A 13,787-nucleotide genomic window follows, 5' to 3' on the forward strand; every position below is an offset into this window, starting at 1 on the left:
ACAGGCGGCTATTTGAGACTGCATTTAATTGACGTTTTACGGTACATATGATTACACATTATGTGAATGAAAAATGGTTACAAAGAAGGAACAACTTTTCCCATCAACTAAAAAGCACAATACAGGAAGTGAACAAACAAAAAGAATTTACAGTGACACGGAATCTAACCGTCTAGATAAGAGTGCATCGGGCTAAATTCGACCAGTTTTCCAGGGAATCCTGGTACTATTCTATGCCTTCCAATAGTCAAACTCAAAACATAAGTCTTTAAATTTCTATACCTTCTCACTTTGGCATCATACCCAAAACACAATATTGCACTGAATTTACTAAAGGTATACATGGCATTTTTATTAGCTAAGTCTACCAATCACCTCAACAGAACACAACTAGATGCAGATGAAAGAAGTATATCACTGATGGCACAAACAGGCTACGCTTTGGAGGCCCAATTCTGTAAAACAGATGAGTGGGGTGATAACTGCAGAAATCAAGTTGATGGGTTCGATCTGCAGAGTAATCAAGCAGTTACACCTAAACTTCCAGGGAATGGTTATAAAGTTAGACAGTATAACATCATTGAAATCAGACATCTTACAGTAGGAAAATGTGACTCAATTAACAAAGCTACACTGTTAATATGCAAAAACATCAAAACAAAACCAGAAAATAATGATTGTCGAAGGCAAAAAAGAATGTAGAACTACTGGTGTATCTTCACAGGCTCAACTGTAAAAAAAAATAATAATCTTTGGACATTTTCTGAAATCAAACACAAAACTGATAATGGCAAAGTTTCAGATATGTGCACAAACATCCATTTCACAACTTGTTTTCAATGTTAGCAGTCCATTCTCTCAGTGATAGCAACATCGTATCCTTTTCATCCTGATCTTAAGTTCTACAGGCCTACAAATTTCAAGGGCCAGTAACACCCTACCTCCCACATTAGTTGTGCATTTGTTAATGAGTAGTACGAGTTTTCTTTTTGTATGACTAAATGAAATTGGATATACAAAAAGTGACAACATAATTCAAACATTAACGCAAGAAACAATTCTATACACACTTGTGCCAGATGAACCCAAAGAAACCTCGCCCCATTTCATATTTCATCAATTCGACTAAGAGTCATGGCAATTATCACCTAGAAGGTTTTTGCAATGAAGAGATTAGTTAGTCCATTGTACAGATTGATAAGATATATACAATGTTGTTGTTTTTTTATCTATTGATGTTATCAATAAAATAAAGAAATCAAAGTAGTTGTCAAGTGCTCCCAAAATGGTGGACTTTGAACATGTAGTCCTCGTCCCCATTTCGGAGACAGGTCGCTTCACTGGAGTGGACTCACACAATAGGAGTGAGAGCCCCATTATTCTCTGGGTTATTTGGCATGGACCACCTGGGTCCTTCTAATCTAGTCTCCCTAGGGTTTCTTTGGTTCTTCATTGAAAAAGTGTAACACTTCCTTTCATAATCGATTTACGGTTGTTCTTCAACAGGGCTGATGGATTAAAACAAGGGCTACAACTCATCTCTTGGTGGGTTCTTCTGTAGAAAACTCAACCGGATTGTGAACTAAAAAAAAAGGTGTAGCGATTTCTTGAATAGCAACCACTTTTGCAAAATCCAGGTAACTGCCAAAATAAAGGAAACACTCGAGTAAATGAGAGACACAAAGTATATTGAAAGCAGGTGCTTCCACACAAGTGTGATTCCTGAGTTAATTAAGCAATCCACATGCCATCATGTTTAGGGTCATGTATAAAAATGCCCAGTTGCCCCTTATTTTGGCTACCATGGCTAGAAGAGATCTCAGTGACTTTGAAAGAGGGGTATCAAAGCAGCATAGGGGGTTTAAAGTGTTTTTGTCTCAGTCACCAGATCTCAACCCAAATAAATACTTATGGGAGATTGTGGAATGTTATCTGAGAGAACATTTTTTCACCACCATCAAAAAAAACACCAAATGATGGAATTTCTCGTGGAAGAATGGCATCCCATCCCTCCAATAGAGTTCCAGGCAGTTGTAGAATCTATGCCAAAACGCATTGAAGCTGTTATAGCAGCTTATGGTGGCCCAACACCTTTATTTTGGCAGTTACTTGTATATACCATGCTATTACAGATTGGTTAGCTTTTAGATAGTTGCATAACCATACGAGATTTAGAAGCAAAAAAAAATGTATCCCATATTTTCATAATTTCTCAGCCAAATGCCAAACCATGAATATTAGATTTTGGACCTCACATGGCATCAACTCGTATATCCTCTATTATTTATGTTTGAAAACAAGAACTGTAGAATTTATAGTCAAATGGTCTGGGAACCAATATATGAAAGCCCAGACACCAATTATCAAATGAACTAGTCTGCCTGAAGCTGGTATTACAAAGACGGTCAGATAGTTTTAGGCATACCATAGAATATTCATATTTTATACAGCAGTAACCATGAGCACTAATGCAAGGTAACTGAATATCTACTGTTAATATGTTGACACAGACAACTATACATATGTTTTATAACAGGGGGAGAGGGTCAAGCAAAATACACAGCTGGAATCAAAGCTCCCTGCTCTGCAGGCACTCACTTGTCCGGCTTGGATGCATTGTCAAAGATAATACACATTCACCAGGTGCCGATTCAGGTGCCGACGGAACTCCGCCTCCAAGGGGAAGCTACGGTCACAGAAGACGCACATGTGACTCTTGAGTTCAGTTGGAGTCGGAATCTCTTCTGTGGGAGTTTCAGGGTCATTCACCAGTTTACCAGCGGCTGCCGCCAGCCCGTTGAGCCCTGAATCGTCACTGCCCTCCGAGGCGCTGTCACTGATCTCACTTCCTCCGTCATGGCTGTGGATGCCCTCGTCCTCCTCGGTTTCAGTAGGCTTTCGTCTTGGCCTAGGGAGCTCTAGGGAGGGTGTTGTTGGTGTTGATGGTTCTCCCTGTGCCTGCCTGAAATCGTGAGAGACGTCACTTTCTATGGGAGATGGGGACTCGTCGGCGCTGCTGAAGCCTTCAGGAGTAGGAGTTTCCTCTGCTTTGTCGGCGACCTCAGCCTGCTCAGCCCGTGGGGTTGTGTCCTTGGTTGGGGATACATTTAGCAGTGCAAGATTGTTTTCCCCATTACTGAGCCGTTCTTCTGCAGGGCTCTGCCCAGTAGATGTATCCAGACCAGGGACAGTCTCCTGGTCAGATGCCTGCTGCTCTTCCTGTACAACTGTTGGCTGAAGCTCTGTGGCAGGACATGTTTTGCTTTCAGGGGGGCTGAAGGGGTTCTCAATGATGGAACACACCTTGTTCTCACTGAAAGCCTCGGTCTCTCCAGGGCTTGCTTTTTTCTTGTTGCTCTTTTTCAGCTTTTTCACTACAGAAGAGTATATCATCTGGTTTCCTGGGTCCTTCTGTTCGGACGCTGGGCAAGGCTCAGTAGTTTTGCTTCGGGGGGTACTGGCTTTTGATTGCAACTTGTCAGCAGTCTTGATTTTCAACCGTTTGGCCTTAATGTTGGTGCAGGACTCATCAGGAGATTCTTTCATTGATAAGTCCAAGGCCTCTGTAGTTTTTCTCTTCACTGGCTTTGTCTTGCTCTTCTCTCCTTGTTTTTTCACTGGTGCTTCCAGACTTGGGGAGCTTTTTCAACAGTCTTTTCAACCACTTTCTCAATTTTTCTGGAAGTACTCTTCTGAGATTTTATTGCATTTTTGTTCTCTTTTCCTTCTTTCTCATTCTTCAGTGTCTTCAGCTGCTCTTTTTTCTCCTCCTCCAGCCTCTTGTTTTCCTCCTTCGCTTTCTCCATATTCTCCCTCTCTAGCATGTCTTTCTCTAACCTCTCCTTGACTGATTTGTCTTTCTCAACACTGTCCTCTTCCAAACCCGCCCTTTGAACTTTTTCCTTTATTTCGGTCTTATCCTGAACACTTGTTTTCCCAGTCATCTGTTTTTTGGAACCTCTCTTAACTTTATTGCCTGCTATTTCAACCACAACTGCTGTCTCCTTCAGGGTAACATTCTGCTTTGTATTCTCACTGTTCATCTCTGTACTCTTGCGTTTCAGTGTTACCTTTTTCTCTGCCTTGTCCTTTGACTTTTTAGGTATCTCTTTGACAGAGGAGATGTCACATTTCTTGGGGGTCTTGTCCGTTGCCATGCTTTCTACTGCTTGAACAGGGCTAGTTTTGCTACTCTTCTTGGTCTCTTTGACAGGAGAGTTGTCACATTTCTTGGGGGTCTTGTCTGTTGCCATGCTTTCTACTGCTTGAACAGGGCTAGTTTTGCTGCTCTTCTTGGTCTCTTTGACAGGAGCGTTGTCACATTTCTTGGGGGTCTTGTCCGTTGCCATGCTTTCTACTGCTTGAACAGGGCTAGTTTTGCTGCTCTTCTTGGTCTCTTTGACAGGAGAGTTGTCACATTTCTTGGGGGTCTTGTCTGTTGCCATGCTTTCTACTGCTTGAACAGGGCTAGTTTTGCTGCTCTTCTTGGTCTCTTTGACAGGAGCGTTGTCACATTTCTTGGGGGTCTTGTCCGTTGCCATGCTTTCTACTGCTTGAACAGGGCTAGGTTTGCTGCTCTTGGTCGACAGATTGATAGGGCTTGATTGTTTATCAGCTCCAGAGATCTCTGGTCCCTCATCACCATCAATTGCTGACAGCTCAAACTTTGCTATTCCATTCACCATGGTGTACTCATCTGTGAATTCATCAGAATCAGGTTTTTTGACACGCAGCTTGACCTTTGACACATCCATTGCGATCTGTGGGCAGCCAGGGTGTCGAGACTTGATGTGATATTGTAGGTTACACTTCTTGGAAGCAGCATACTTGCAGACAGGGCAAAGGAACTGACGCGGGTTGAGGTGGAGCTCCACATGCTTTTTGTAGTTGCTTCGGTCAGCCGTCTTGTATGGGCAGTGGGGGCAGCACAGGGGCTTGGGTCCATTGTGAACCTGTCTGGAATGGCGTGTCACCTCATGCTGATTGGCAGCCAGGTAGTTGCAGCGGTCACATTTGAAAGGCCTTTCACCTGCCAAGAAAAGCAATGTGGAAAATGGTCAGTTTAGAGACATTGTAACTGCTGTTAACATCAATGGGAACACTGGCACACATTTCATGCAGGGAAGATGGACCACAATACGGAGAGACAAGCAACAATTACAAGTCGAACACTAGGCATCTCACAGCACGTATTGCAAACCACTTTACCGTTCTTATCCAAAACCATCTGCTCCAGCGAATGCAACATAAGGAGAAAAAGTTGACTATGAGAGGAAACCAAAACAGAGACCTATATCTATGCACAATCAATCCTATTTGTGTCACATAATAGAAAGATGTATGGTCAGGCTTCTTTGTCATGTAGCCTGTGTTAGACACTCACCCGAGTGTGTTCTCATATGCCTGGTAAGATGGGTCTTCTGGGAGCTTGAGTACTCACAGTACGGACATCGAAAAGGACGCTCCCCTAAAGTAGAAAAAACAGAGTTAGCTATAAAGTAAAAAAAAAAAATCATACTTTGACCATTAAGTGCATACTTGGAGTGAAAAGGTTATATTTGACATACCTGTGTGAGTGCGGATATGCTGTACGTAGTTGTTCTTACGGTCCGAGAAATAGCTGCACTGGTTGCAGGTGAAGAGCTTACTGGGGAAATGGTTCCTGAGGTGCTTTTTCCAGTGGTACTGGCTGACGGTGGTATATGTGCAGATGGTGCATTTGTATACCCTCTGGTCGTCGCCCTCCTTCTCGTGGTGCTTGAGGTGAGCCATGTAATGGTCGTAGCGGTTGGTGTTGTAGCCGCAGCGTTCACAGCGGATCAGCCCTTTGTTGTTGGCCCCACCATCACCGCTCTGCGCCTCTTGATCTAGTCCCGCCGACGTCTCTTTCACCCGTGCCTTGTCCCCCACCATGCGTTTCACTGCGATCATCCTATTGGCGCTGTGGATTTGGATGTGGGTTACAAACTCCTCCTCGCACTGGGCCTGGTAGTTGCAGGGTTTACAGAAGAAGGGTTTCTTCTTCTTAGCTGACTCCACAATCATGCCCAGAGGTGTAGAAGGGATGGTAGGGGTGGAAGGGCTAAAAGGGCTCTGGTCAGAGGGTTTGGACAGGTCAATCCCTTCTTCCTCCTCATCTATCGCCTCAACCTGGGAAAGGGCAGCCCGTGGAGACTCTGGGTATTCTACAATACACATCTCTCTCTCATGGCTATCGTAACTGTATCTGATGATGTTCTCGTCTTCACTATCAGAGTAGCTGCCAACGGTTTGAAGCTCCATCATCTCCTTCCCTTCTGCTGGGTTTTCACAGGCTACGTTGGCGAGCATGACCAGCTGCGGGGCCGGCAGCTCGTTGTGTGGAAGCTCAGCCAACCCCTGGGCATCCTCCACCATGGACATGCTAACTGAGGTGGAGAACATGACCAATCCCATTGGATACACCGTCTGAGAAGCCATGCTGACAGGGCTGTTGCTGTGGGTGATGAGAGCAGAACCGGAGGTCATGGATCAAAACAATTCAATTAAGATATGTTTTAATTTTAAGGACTAAAATGTTAGTAGTAGTAGTAGTCAAAGAGAGTTTGCGTTTTAATAGACCTTCAAAAGACCAGACAACTCAAGTTACATACACTTGGTCCCAACTCATTAAAATGATATGGCTTGCAAGTTGTCCAAGCTACTACCAACCATGTCATTGTACCTTCTCTGAATCAGTTATTTGGAATTCATAGCACAGGATGTTTTTATGATAATCCAGGAATGGTGCATCCAATAAAGAAATCACAAATGTCCTCAAAACAAGTGTCAGAATAGATAAGGAAAGTATGCTAAACCAACACAATTACAGTACACCTTCATCGCATTGATTCCTTGTCTTCATGCGGTCTGCTGTGCATATTGATGTGATGTACTGGTATGTGACTATATAACCGATTACAATGTTGTATGTATTCTTCATTTGTAAGAAATTATATTTATCTTTATTAAATGTAATAAAGAAAAAAAAAATCATAAATATATATAAAAATGTAACACAAAACGAACAAGAATATACCACCACTTCAAAATGTATGTTTCATAACTTCATTGTGGACCTACTTTTACTTTGACACAGTGCTTTGGTAAAATCCAGTCTCCTAGGCCTGTGTTTGCATGCACAGAAATGTGTGTTCGGCCATTTTGAAACAGCACCACCAACTTTGTCGACAGCGCCCAACAACTACAGTAGCTTGTCCTACATTCGAACTAGTATGAAGAGAAAATAAGAACTGGAAATACAAAAATACAATTGTGCACTGGGTTGTTTGATCTCCACGCCAAACAAAAAATATAGACCTAAATGGTAATATTTACTAAACATATTTGACATATATTTACTTTCTAAGCACAAAACTGTGTAGAGTAGACATACTTTGTAACATGCTGGTATCAAACTAATCTAAAGAGAATACGATGACTAAAAATACAATTTCTGAGTTATAGCCTATCCACCAGACCTAGAACTACACCTCAACAATACAAGTAAAAAGTTGCAGTACCGGTTAGGGTATGGAGAAAAATGATATTTCATATGGTTAACAAATTAATCGATTGTAGCTAAAAAACAAACTTTTATCAACAATAGTATTCCACATATCGCTATGTAAGCTTGCTACGACAGAGGCAGAGAATGTCGCTGTCCAGCAAGGCCCCTCAAAACTTAACTCGGAAAACTAGTTTTGCGGAGGCGCAAACTCCGAACAATACAACGTTAACTTCTATAATCTTGAACAATTTAGAAATAATGTTTATGTTATTAAGTTTTATTTAAAAAACGAATCCTATCATAAATAAAGTTAGGCGTGTAAACACTTCGAAAGTTTAGAACAGCGTGTGTTAGCCATGGTCCTGATCTCCGTGCTGAAATCAGCCCTGGACAGCGCCTCTCCCTTTCAGCAACCCCAATGAGCAACCCCCACAATGCCTCCATTTTCAAAACTGTTCGTCAAAGTTAGCTTGTTTAACAAATTCAAAACAATAGGCAGTTAATATGTTAATTGGTTACATACAACTTACCGTATATATGTGTCCACTCCCTGTCGGTATTCGGTCAATATTATCGAAGTACTAGTAGACAAACTGTTCAAGGAAGAAGTTTCTGTACATTCCTACACATCACCCTTGGCTCCGTCTGTTCGCAGGGAAGGCTGGCTGACGTCAGCGCGAGCTTCTGTGGTGTTTCTTGGTGCTTTCAAGACATCTGGGAACTTCAGGGAAAAACGATGTAAAATCATGACTTCAGTGATCATCAGGTCGGCAAATCGGAGCTCGAGAAAAAGGCCGGAGTACCCGACTTGGAACTCCGAGTTGAATGACCGTTCAAAACAATTTTTGTCTTGAACGCACTGAAGTCGGAAGTCAGAGATTTCCGAGTTCGCAGTTGTTTTGAACGCGGCATACACCCGGGGCGTCTTCGTTCCAAATTACAATGTCCAATTGGTCAAACAAAGCAATCTTGTTGTACGTTCTTCTAATAAATATGTGCATTATTATGTGAGTTATTATCATTTTGCAAAATGTTTTATTTCTCTTATGAAAAAAATACAATTACACTGAGGAGAAAAACTAGTTACAAAGTGTCTACTGCTATATACATCTCAATAATACAAACATGTAACATTAGAATTAAATATAAATAACATTTAACAAGTCAAAGTACAACGATTTATGAATAAATCATTAGTGTTTTTAATATTGGCTGGACTGGTTATTTCCTCAAAACTGTCCTGAAACATTGTTTAGATTATGTGTAATATATACATTAAGAATGTGTAGTTAGTAGATCAGTGTCTTGCCAATAAAAAAGTAAGGATCTTAATTGACATGTTTCAGTGTTTCATTATCAGGTATACTGGGGATAGCCCACACTGAACATGGGGAAAGAGTTGTTGCGTAAGTCCCGCAATATAGGTTTGATTGAATTATTTCCATACCAATATGATATAATTAGAGCGTTGGGCCAGTAAACGAAATGTTGCTGGATTGAATCCCCGAGCTGACAAGGTAAAAATATTCTGTTCTGCCCCTGAGCAAGGCAGTTAAGTTATGTCAAAGGATCTACCAGGCCAAAATGCAAAAGAAAAGTATAACATGGAAGAAACCCACACAAGACTGCATTCTCTAGTCCACAGTGTACTGTTGCACAAAAACTCACTTTCGTCTGTTGGGGCCAAAGCCTTGTGCACCATGCCAGGAAGTCTGAGCATACACATGCCTTCACTTTTGAAATTGGGTCTGTGCAAATGTGTAGTTGTGGGTCTGTTGAAAATTAAGACAGCTTTTCATCTTGATGAAAGTGTTATTAGCAACACAAGGCCTGCAGGTCACGAATTACACCAGATGCATACGTAGTTTCCTTGGGGGAGTGAGCCTGTAAAAGAATGTAATTGACACAAACCCTCTGGTCATGATTGAATTATTCAGTCATCAGATAAAAAGCATATGTTTTTGCTAACACAAAATGTAATTATCATGGACAAAATGTATCACAAACCAATGGACAGATTTTGGATTGAGATCGAAGACTTTAAGTTATAGGAGAAATCACTTTTAAATGTTCATTTTGAAGATTCTGATATTTTGTTAGATTTTGACCCAACTGATATGAACCCCGATAAAATGTTCATAGTTCATTTGTTTATTTTCTTGAAAGATTCTTTATTCATAAGGTGAAGTATGCAGAGAACAAAAAACCCTAATTTATTGAAGATGGAACTGAAACATTATGTTGAAATCATTGGTAAATGTAAAAACAAAAAAGCATTAAGCACCAAAATACTTTATGACAAATGTAAATGTTCTTGTAATACCCCTGGCTACATTAAGTTTACTTCCCTTTTTTGTATTGTGTTCAATACAAAAGTTAAACATTTTATTTTTTAAAGTCAATGGATTTTATAGTTTTATTGTCGTCTGCCACTCGGTGGCATTTGTGCGTTATATTTGACATGGGGACACTGCCTCAATGGAATTTTGACTGCACTGGCCTTTTAATATTTCCTACCATATTTTGCTATTCTTTTACACTGACAATTGAATATCATAGTTGTATATTATGTGCTTCTGTCAAAGAGAAAAGAACATGTAAAGATAGACCAACTTCAGTCAGTCCAAGGGTCAAGCGATACCAACCCAACCAGTAGCAATTACAAGCAGATGTTTTTATACCTGTCACCTAACTACATGTACACACTCTTCTTCAGAGGGCTAATGGTGCTTTCAAGATAACTGGGAACTTTGAAAAATAAGAGGTCAAATCATAACGTCAGTGATCTATATTCAGGTCAGAAAGTGGCAGCTCTAGAAAGAGACCAGAGTTCCTGACTTGGAATTCTGAGTTGGATGACTGTTCAAAATATTTTTCCCAGTCAGAGCTCGTTTTTCAGAGTTCCCAGTTGTCTTGGACACACTGAAGTCGGAAGATGGAGATTTCACAGTTCCCAGTTTCCAGTTCCCAATTGTTTTGAACACAGCAAGAATACTACTCCCTGTTGCTCACCTGCAAGATGCCACTTGATTAGCAGTAAGGGAAGAATGGAGAGTCCAGAAATAGCCAGACATGTAAATTGGGCTAAGGAACAGAAGTTGGGTTTTGGAGAAACACCATCAGTGCGTGCTCTGCAAGGAATACAGCTGATGAAGGCAGGGCAAGAGTGAGGTGAATGGATAGACGTGGTAATGGTCAGCGAGGAAGAAGAAGAGCCGAGTGGAGTGGGAAGATGTGTGTTGAGGAAGAAGGCCCAAATCACATTCTGCTGTCCCTGATGGCTCAGAACCTGACAAGAGTGAGAATAAATTACATGTGGTCAAATCAAATCAAATTGTAGTTGTCACATGCGCCGAATACAAAAGGTGTAGACCTTACAGTGAAATGCTTACTTACAAGCCCTTAACCAACAATGCAGTTTTAAGAAAAACATCTAAAAAAATAAGAAATTAACAAATAATTAAAGAGCAGCAGTAAAATAACAATAGCTAGGCTATATACAGGGGGTACCGGTAGAGAGTCAATGTGCGGGGGCACTAGGGTGGCTGGAGTCTTTGAAAGGAAGAGTTTGAAAATGTCAGTGAAGACACTTGCCAGTTGGTCAGCGCATGCTTGGAGTACACATCCTGGTAATCCGTCTGGCCCTGCAGCCTTGTGAATGTTGACCCGTTTAAAAGTGTTACTCACATCGACTGCAGAGAGCATGATCACACAGTTGTCTGGAACAGCTGATGCTCTCATGCATGTTTCAGTGTTACTTGCCTCGAAGCAGGCATAGCAGTAATTTAGCTCGTCTGGTAGGCTCGTGTCACTGGGCAGCGCTCGGCTGTGCTTCCTTTTGTAGTCTGTAAAAGTTTGCAAGCCCTGCCACAGGGCCTATCCACCGCCATTGTTGCAACCCCTACTACCAGTCTGTTCAAGCTCCCTTTCGTTTCGTCCGAGATCCCTAAAGATTGGAAAGCTGCCGCGGTCATTACATTTACATTACATTTAAGTCATTTAGCAGACGCTCTTATCCAGAGCGACTTACATCCCCCTCTTCAAAGGGGGTGACACTCTAGACCCAAACTGTTACAGACCTATATCCATCCTGCCCTGCCTTTCTAAAGTCTTTGAAAGCCAAGTTAATAAACAGATCACTGACCATTTCGAATCCCACCGTACCTTCTCCGCTGTGCAATCCGGTTTCTGAGCTGGTCATGGGTGCACCTCAGCCATGCTCAAGGTACTAAACAATATCATAACCGCCATCGATAAAAGACAATACTGTGCAGCCATCTTCATCGACCTGGTCAAGGCTTTAGACTCTGTTAATCACCGTATTCTTATCGGCAGACTCAATAGCCTTGGTTTCTCAAATGATTGCCTCGCCTGGTTCACCAACTACTTCGCAGATAGAGTTCAGTGTGTAAAATCGGAGAGCCTGTTGTCCGGACCTTTGGCAGTTTCTATGGGGGTACCACAGGGTTCAATTCTCGGGCCGACTCTTTTCTCTGTATATATCAACAATGTCGCTCTTGCTGCGTGTGATTCCCTGATCCACCTCTACGCAGACGACACAATTCTGTATACATCTGGCCCTTCTTTGGACACTGTGTTAACTAACCTCCAAACGAGCTCCAATGCCATACAACACCTCTTCTGTTGCATTGAACTGCTCTTAAATGCTAGCAAAACCAAATGCATGCTATTCAACTGTTCGCTGCCCGCACCCGCCCGCCCGACTAGCATCACTACTCTGGACGGTTCTGACCTAGAATACGTGGACAACTACAAATACCTAGGTGTCTGGCTAGACTGTAAACTCTCCTTCCAGACTCATATCAAACATATCCAATCCAAAATCAAATCTAGAATCTGCTTTTTATTTTGCAAAAAAAGCCTCCTTAACTCCAAACTTACCCTAGTAAAACTGACTATCCTACCGATCCTCGACTTCGGCGATGTCATCTATAAAATAGCTTCCATTACTCTACTCAGCAAATTGGATGCAGTCTATCACAGTGCCATCCATTTTGTTATCAAAGCGCCTTATACCACCCACCACTGCAACCTGTATGCTCTAGTCAGCTGGCCCTCACTACATATTCGTCGCCAGACTCACTGGCTCCAGGTCATCTATAAGTCTATGCTAGATAAAGCTCCGCCTTATCTCAGCTCACTGGTCACAATAACAACACCCACCCGTAGCATGCGCTCCAGTAGGTATATCTTACTGGTCATCCCCAAAGCCAACAGCTACTTTGGCCGTCTTTCCTTCCAGTACTCTGCTGCCAGTGACTGGAACAAATGCAAAAATCGCTGAAGCTGGAGACTGACATTTCCCTCACTAACTTTAAACATCCGCTATCTGAGCAGCTAACCGATCGCTGCAGCTGTACATAGTCCATCTGTAAATAGCCCACCCAATCTACCTACCTCATCCCCATATTGTTTTTATTTACTTTGCTGCTCTTTTGCACACCAGTATCACTACTTACACACCATCATCTGCTCATCTATCACTCCAGTGTTAATCTGCTAAATTGTAATTACTTTGCTGCTATGGCCTATTTGTTGCCTTACCTCCTCATGCCATTTGCACACTGTATATAATCTTTCTTTTTTTCTATTGTGTTATTGACAGTACACTTGTTTATTCCATGTGTAACTCTGTGTTGTTGTTTCTGTCACACTGCTTTGCTTTACCATGGCCATGTCGCAGTTGTAAATGAGAACTTGTTCTCAACTAGCTTACCTGGTTAAATAAAGGTGAAAAAAAAACTAAAATCGGACGAGCATTGGAGCCGGTTTAGTACGATTTGATCTTAGTCCTATATTGACGCTTTGCCTGTTTAATGGTTCGTCTGAGGGCAAAGTGGGGTTTCTTATAAGCTTCCAGGTTAGAGTCCCGCTCCTTGAAAGCGACAGCTCTACCCTTTAGCTCAGTGCAGATGTTGCCTGTATTCTATGTCTTCTGGTTGGGGTATGTACAGTTGAAGTCGGAAGTTTACATACACTTAGGTTGGAGACATTATAACTCACTCCACAAATTTCTTGTTAACAAACTATAGTTTTGTCAAGTTGGTTAGGACATCTACTTTGTGCATGACACAAGTAATTTTTCCAACAAATGTTTACAGACAGATTATTTAACTTGTATCACAATTCCAGTGGATCAGAAGTTTACATACACTAAGTTGACTGTACCTTTTAACAGCTTGGAAAATTACAGAAAATTATGTCATGGCTTTAGAATAATCTGTTAGGCTAATTGACA

General features: G+C 41.7%; 1 pseudogene; it reads right to left on the minus strand.

Annotated features, from left to right (window-relative positions):
* Positions 1–11: 11 nt before the first annotated feature.
* Positions 12–8,363, minus strand: LOC135545921 (RE1-silencing transcription factor-like; annotated as a pseudogene).
* Positions 8,364–13,787: the final 5,424 nt, after the last annotated feature.

This window comes from Oncorhynchus masou, chromosome 9 (assembly GCF_036934945.1).
Source record: "Oncorhynchus masou masou isolate Uvic2021 chromosome 9, UVic_Omas_1.1, whole genome shotgun sequence".
Classification (NCBI taxonomy): Eukaryota; Metazoa; Chordata; class Actinopteri; order Salmoniformes; family Salmonidae; genus Oncorhynchus; species Oncorhynchus masou.